The 6711-nt window shown below is 44.7% G+C and overlaps 1 pseudogene across 1 annotated transcript; it reads left to right on the forward strand.

The window, feature by feature from the left end:
- The first annotated feature begins 2410 nt into the window (after nucleotides 1-2410).
- On the forward strand, nucleotides 2411-3399 carry LOC309846482 (interferon alpha-1/2 pseudogene; annotated as a pseudogene). Its single transcript has one exon. The product of its transcript is annotated as an interferon alpha-1/2 pseudogene (transcript).
- Nucleotides 3400-6711: the final 3312 nt, after the last annotated feature.

A 6711-nucleotide genomic window follows, 5' to 3' on the forward strand; every position in this document is an offset into this window, starting at 1 on the left:
CATGTTTTGCTTTCGAGGAAAGGTGACATGAGAAACAGAAAAACTGATGTTTTAAAAATGAAAGAGAAACCTGGGGCATCCCCTTGGCCCTCCTCTTCCTTCCCTCTGTGTGATCCTCATGATGACATAGAACATGATCAGGACCAGCAAGTGAAGTATGTCCAGTAAAGCATGTGGAAATATTAAGTAAATCAAATTCTCTTTGTTGTTGTTACTTAAGTTGAAAATGCAACACCGTGAATAAGGAAAGGCAACAAGGTGGTTTGTCCCTGACACCATAGCCTGGACCTCCTCCTCCCCCGCATTCTGAGCACCAGACAGATGGCCAGATGAAGCTGTCTACTGGAAACACACAGTCTGAATGAGCTAGTGAAAGTGTTCAGTTTCTGTGCTGGAAGATTCTCCTGAGAGACCCAGTGAGTGAAATCCCTGTGCTCAGCTCAGAAGTTTTGGACGTAACAAGTGTTCCCTAGTTTCAGGAAAATTTGAATGATGGTAGATCGTGGGTGGCTCAGTTGGTTGAGGATATGAATCTTACTCTAAGTTCAGGGCTCTATGTCAGACTTTGGGTTCAAGCCCCACTTACTTAAAAAAAAAAAACATGTGGGTGGAGCTTACTTTAAAACAATGAAAAAAAAAAAAGAAAGTTAGGAGCTGTGATGGCACAATAAATGTATTCCCTTATTGAAGGTGAAAGGATTATAATGGGTCTTTCCTCTACTTGGAGAAACTAAAGAGGACCCTCAGCATCTGGGTGCTGTTGACACCTTTGATACCTGGTCAGGAGAGGAGGAGGTGAGCACTGAGAGGGTCCCGGACATAAACACTCTAGGGGCAAGGGCAAGGGCAAGGATGTAGGGCCATTAAGTTTTTTGCTAACAAGGAAACCAGCCCCTGCACAGTAGGGGAATCTAGAGTCCTCAGGTCATGGTGAGCCTGTCCTCAGGAGTGAGCCCAGGAGAGCCCAGGTGGAGGACACTCAGTCACTGCAGATGAAAGAGCTTAGTAGATATGATAACTACCTTGTCAGTGAGGTGCTGCTGGAAAAATCCCATCATCTGGAATTAGAACCTTGACACCTCCTCTTCCCAGACAAGAACCGGGCTTCCTGCTGGGGGCACTTGCAATGCCTTGGAGCGCACTAACAAAACCTTGGTATATATTGTCTTTCATTGGTTTTCTTGGATATTACATAAGAAGCAATGGCACAGAATTCTTGGAGGACACAAACTGTAAGGTCAGTGTGACAAACCTAGGAATAACAGGAATCCTTTAGGTTTGGAGGAGTTTCTCTCCATCGTTTCCTGGGTCTCAGAGTCTTACCTGGACAGGTGATCTTTCTTACTGGTGAGCTGCCAGTGGTGTCTTGTGGCCATTGCTGATGACTAAGGCCTGTTGTGATGCAGGCTTTGGAAATGAAAACACAAATACATTAAATTTTATGATTTAGCTCTACAAAACTCATAGTTACTCAGTAACTATCTACTGTTAAGCAGAAAGAATATTTTGACAATACCTCCCAGAGTACGTAGTAGTAGGTGAAGTTAAAGATGAATTTGTCTTGGTGCCTGGGGGGCTCAGTCAGTTGGGCGGCCGCTTTCAGCTCAGGTCATGATCCCAGGGTGCTGGGATGGAGCCTTGCATCAGGCTCCCTGCTCGTTGGGAGCCTGCTTCTCCCTCACTGTCTGCCTGTTGCTCTGTCTACTTGTACTCTCTCTGTATCTTTCTCTCTGTCAAATAAATAAATAAATAAATACATACATAAAATAAAGATCGTAATAAATAAATAATAAATCTTAATGAATAAATAAATAAATAAAGATCTTGAACTAATAATTTTGTCATATGAGTCATATGAGGCAACATTCAAATTCAGTGCACTAAAAAACACATGTTAAGTAATCATTCGTGTTTTCACTTGCATTTAGCAATCTGGATTGATTGTAAATGTTCAGGTACACCGAATTCATTATGTCCAATTTGAAATTGTTAATTTGCATATGTACTCCATATACTTCACTGTGTACATGTACAGAAATTATAAGTCACTCATCAAATTTACTTATATACATGAGCATCAATAGCTTTAAAATATAACTATTAGCTTAAAAATGTTACACTTTTTTTTTCTTAAAGCACAGACAAAAATACAATATATAATGATACATACTGTGTCTCCCTGCTATTAAGTTTTCTTCATAGTTGCAATTAAGAAAAAAATCCAAAAATATTCTGGAGGCAAAGATAATACTTAAAGAAAATAATACATGGTTGAGAAACTCATGCTCCAACCCAAGTAGAAAGTGTAGAAAGGAAATCAAAAAGAGAAGTAGAAAGTAAGGGAAACATACAGAAATTGAAAACTCCTATGTCCCCTACTTAAGCCTCATGCACAAGAGAAGATGTTCAGAGGAGCTAGAGCCACGGGTCCCAGACGTGCCCACCCCAGCCAGGACAACAGCATCTGTAGGATCCCCGATGGCCCTGTTCTGCTCTTTCTTGCTGGCCCTGGTGGTGCTCAGCTGCCACTCCCTAGGCTCTCTGGGATGTGATCTGCCTCAGGACCACGACCTGCACTGGAGGGCCCTGATGCTCCTGCGACAAATGAGGAGACTGTCTGCTAGCTCCTGTGACAACTACACAAATGATTTTGGCTTCCCCCAGGAGGTGTTTGACGGCAAGTCGCTGCAGAAGGCTTACGCCCTCTCTGTCGTCCATGTGATGAACCAGAAGACCTTCCACCTCTTCTGCACAGAGGCCTCACCTGCTCCTTGGAACACGACCCTCCTGGAGGAATTGTGCTCGGGACTTTCTGAGCAGCTGGGCCACCTGGAAGCCTGTCCCCTGCAGGAGGCCGGGGTGGGAGAGCTGCCCCTGGTGAATGGGGACTCCATCCTGAGGAACTACTTCCAGAGAATCTCCCTTTATCTGCAAGAGAAGCAATACAGCCCTTGTGCCTGGGAGATGGTCCGAGCAGAGATCATGAAACCCTTGTATGCATCAATAGCCTTACATAAGAGACTAAGGAGCGGGAAGTGACACCCATTTCAACATTGAAATGGTTCTCTCTGAAGAATACTATCACACTCCCATGTGTCCTGTAGTGTCAAAGACTCTCATTTCTGCTGTCATCATGACATGAACTGAATCACTTTGTCACATGTATTCAGGAGTATTAGGCAACAGGAAGTCAACGTTACAAACACCTGTCACTTTCAGATGACCATGCGGATCTGGCTATTTAACTATTTATTTATTTATTTCACTATTTATAAGATTTAAGTTATTTTTTATTGTATTATATTAGTTGTACCTTCCCTTTGTGGTTAAGCGAATTGTATAATGTTTTACGTGTATCAAATTCTTTATTTTCTGATCATTAAAAGTTTCTATAGAAAACTTCTTGCGTTTGTTTCTAATTGAAGCAGGAAACTAGTCTGATTACAACCTGATGAAATAATGGACTGTACCACTCTCTCACTCATTACTTTGTTTTCACATTAGAAGTAATCGCATCGACTTCCTGGAAGTCACTTTGCATGCTGTCGTCACGGGAAAGGCAGACTTCTCATTCCAATGCTGGGTCTGTATATTGGATTTTGTACAAAAACTAACCTTGGGACAAGAATTGTAGTGAAGTAATATCAGTTATGTTAAAGGGAAGAGTGAGAAGAAGGGTAAACATGAATTTTGTAAGTAGAAAAGGAAGCAGACATGTCAGGATATAAAATGAAAAGCACCAGATACATTCCATATCACTCGGTAGACACCCAAGTGCGAATATTCTTTAGCAAATGGATCGTCCAGGGTCACCCGAGTTGCTCAGTAGATTAAGTGTCTGCCTTAGGCTCAGGTCAAGATGACGGGGTCCTGGATCAAGCCCTGCCTCAAACTCCGTGTTCAGCTGGGAGTCTGCTTCTCCCTCTCACACTGTCCCTGATTGTGTTCACTGTCTCTCTCTCTCTGTGTCAAATAGTTAAATAAAATCTTTAAACAAAACAAAATAAACAAATCAAAAGAAACAATATGGATCCTTGATCCAGCCATTACAAGCCATTCCATTCACAGAAAACCCAGGAAGGGAAGTGGTTGCCTGGGAAAAGAGCGTAGAATGAGAAATGGTGCCTCAAACCTCCCCTGGTTAAGGGAGAAAAGAGCCACACTGCAAACAAAGGTGGAATGTCCCTCAGGCAGTAGTATAAGAGTGAATATTGGATAAGAGTCTATTTCAAAGCCGAGAAAGGCTTCAAGGAATTGTGTCATAGCAAAGGGTGCATGGAAAGGGTCCATGAAGCCGGGAAGTAGAAGGGTTGTGACCATGGGGACCACCTGTTTTGACTGAATTACTCACCAGGAAACCATACTGGTGACAGAGGAAAGGCGAGGAACAGAACAGAAGCTAGTGACTATAGATAGAGTATACATCTGAGAGATTTATGTTCTCTTGGCTAATTAAACTTCCATGAAAAAATGAAAAAGTAATTGAAATGGGTGATGCCTTCTAATGTCTTCTAAGCCATGTAAAGCATTCTAAAGAAAAGCAAACAAAAATGAAAAGGCATGAAAAGTGTACGGGAACATTCTGCAAATGAAAACACGCTGTCCTATTGAAGACTCATGAATAGAAAGAACTGAAGATGAATGAGGGGACAGGGCACCGCCCACTGGTCCCCCAGGCCATCAGAAGCCCTCAGGTGCAGCGCCCAGCCCCACTGCTGGGCCCCTTCTGGATCCCCGTGGCAGCATCTTAGCTCTGGGCTGTGAGCTGCCTCCTGGCCCTGGGCAGCTTCACAGGGGGACCCACTGCTTCTGAACATGGGAGGAGTGTCAGTCCCTTCTCCTGATCCAGGGACACCTCCGCTGGGACAGGGTGGGTGGCTGCCAGTTCCAGGATGTCCATGCCAAGTCTGTCCTCCACGAGATGCTGCTGCGGAGCTTCACACTCTTCCTCACCTGAACCCGTCCCTGCTGGGGCAGCCAGAACACTGGAAACCTGCGTGGTACCTGCGATGGGAGTGGGGGAGCCTCCCATGGATTTGAGTTTCACAAGTTGTGTGAAACTTCCTGGCCTTGAAGATGTGCTACCAGAAAATACATCTCCATCTGAGACAGAAGAAACAGAGTGACTACTTTGGAAGGAGTCTGAGTTAAAATCAGGCAACCCAACTCTTCTTCTTCAAATGAGGACATAAGGAAAGGGTAATGATAAAAAGGAAGAAAGCAGGAAAGGCACCTGGAAATGATATTCTTGACCTACAACACTAAGCCACATCGCCATGAGTTCCATCTTTCTAAATCCTCCTCTCTCTGCTTTAGCCATACAATATGTTGAGTTAAGTTACTCAACATTTTGGGTAAAATGTCTCTTTGGCAGGACTGTCCCTAAGGGCCTCCGTCCTCAGGACAGAGTTAGCTGAATTCGTTCACGTGTTCACATATTGCAGGATCCTCTGGTTTCTGGATCAACACTGAACCTGTTGGAACGTTGTTCCTGCCGTCACAGCTGCAGCAACAAGACAGACCAACAACTCCCAAATGCAAGAAGACACAAAACAACAACTCTTCTTAGATCCACTAACAGCTGAGGTCCCAGGGCCAATCTCAGCGCTGGTACCAGGAGAGAAAGGACCTCTCAATCACACTGGCCAGGAGAAGGTACTGGTAGGAACTTGAACTATTACAGAAGCCTGGCTCGAGGCTCTGTGTGCTTCCACTGGACAGCTACAATGTCCAGGCCTCCCTAGTTGGTGGAGCCCACAGTTTTTTGAGTTGTTCCTTCAGAATCACCACTAGTCTTTGAAGAGCAGAGGGACATCTGCTGGCTTTGTCAGTAGAGGGAGGAGGAAAGCAATCACTCTAGAATAGTCTGAGGCTACCTCTTCACAGTGCTAGAGGCCAAAGGGATCTGTGACCAGGAGACTGCAGGAGGAATGTCAGGAAGAGGGGACAGCCGACTTCCCACTGGAGATGCAGGGGTAGGTCTGGACTCTCCAACAATGCACGTCCTGGAGACATTAAATCGCAATGTGTCTTCCATATTTGGAAATCGAGGCACGGTGCTGAAACTCCTTCCATCTGACATAAGAGTGGAATGAAAAGATGCCCTAAATCTTCAGAGAATGTTTGACATTTAAGGCTGAGAAGGAGAAGGGGAGCCTGTCAAGGGCACAGCGATGGGGCAGCCAGTGCAGGTGGGACACCACCAGGGAAGGATGATCTCCAGGAAGTGTGGCAGAAGGGAAGATTCAGAATTTCCCAAGAGGAATCTCAGGCAGGAATTTATCCCATGGGCTATAGGACTGTGCCCTGCATCTGGAATTCTGCTTCCATCTCCTTGTCTGATCATGAGAACCTCACTGGAGCTCTCTGCAGCTCAGTTTCCCCAGATGTAAAAAGTGAGGTGGAAATATTCCTAGAGCTGTTGTAATAATGATCATCCTCCAAAATATCATTGTGAAAAAAAATTAAAAACCCCTTAGAAACAGGTGACTATCCATTGACTGTAGTTAGATACACAATAATGTATTATGTATACATATACACTGTGCCTATGTCCGCATACTCCATATGTTCTGGTACAGCACATGTCCCCTTCCTCCACGCCCTCTGAGATCCCATCCTTTCACTCTCCAATCACAGAGTTTCCCTCTCCCCAGTGGAGAAACCTCCTGTGAGCTCCCCTCCCCCCTCCCTTCTCAGGAGCCTCTCCTG

The sequence above is a fragment of the Mustela nivalis genome (genome assembly GCF_964662115.1).
Source record: "Mustela nivalis genome assembly, chromosome: 13".
Classification (NCBI taxonomy): domain Eukaryota; kingdom Metazoa; phylum Chordata; class Mammalia; order Carnivora; family Mustelidae; genus Mustela; species Mustela nivalis.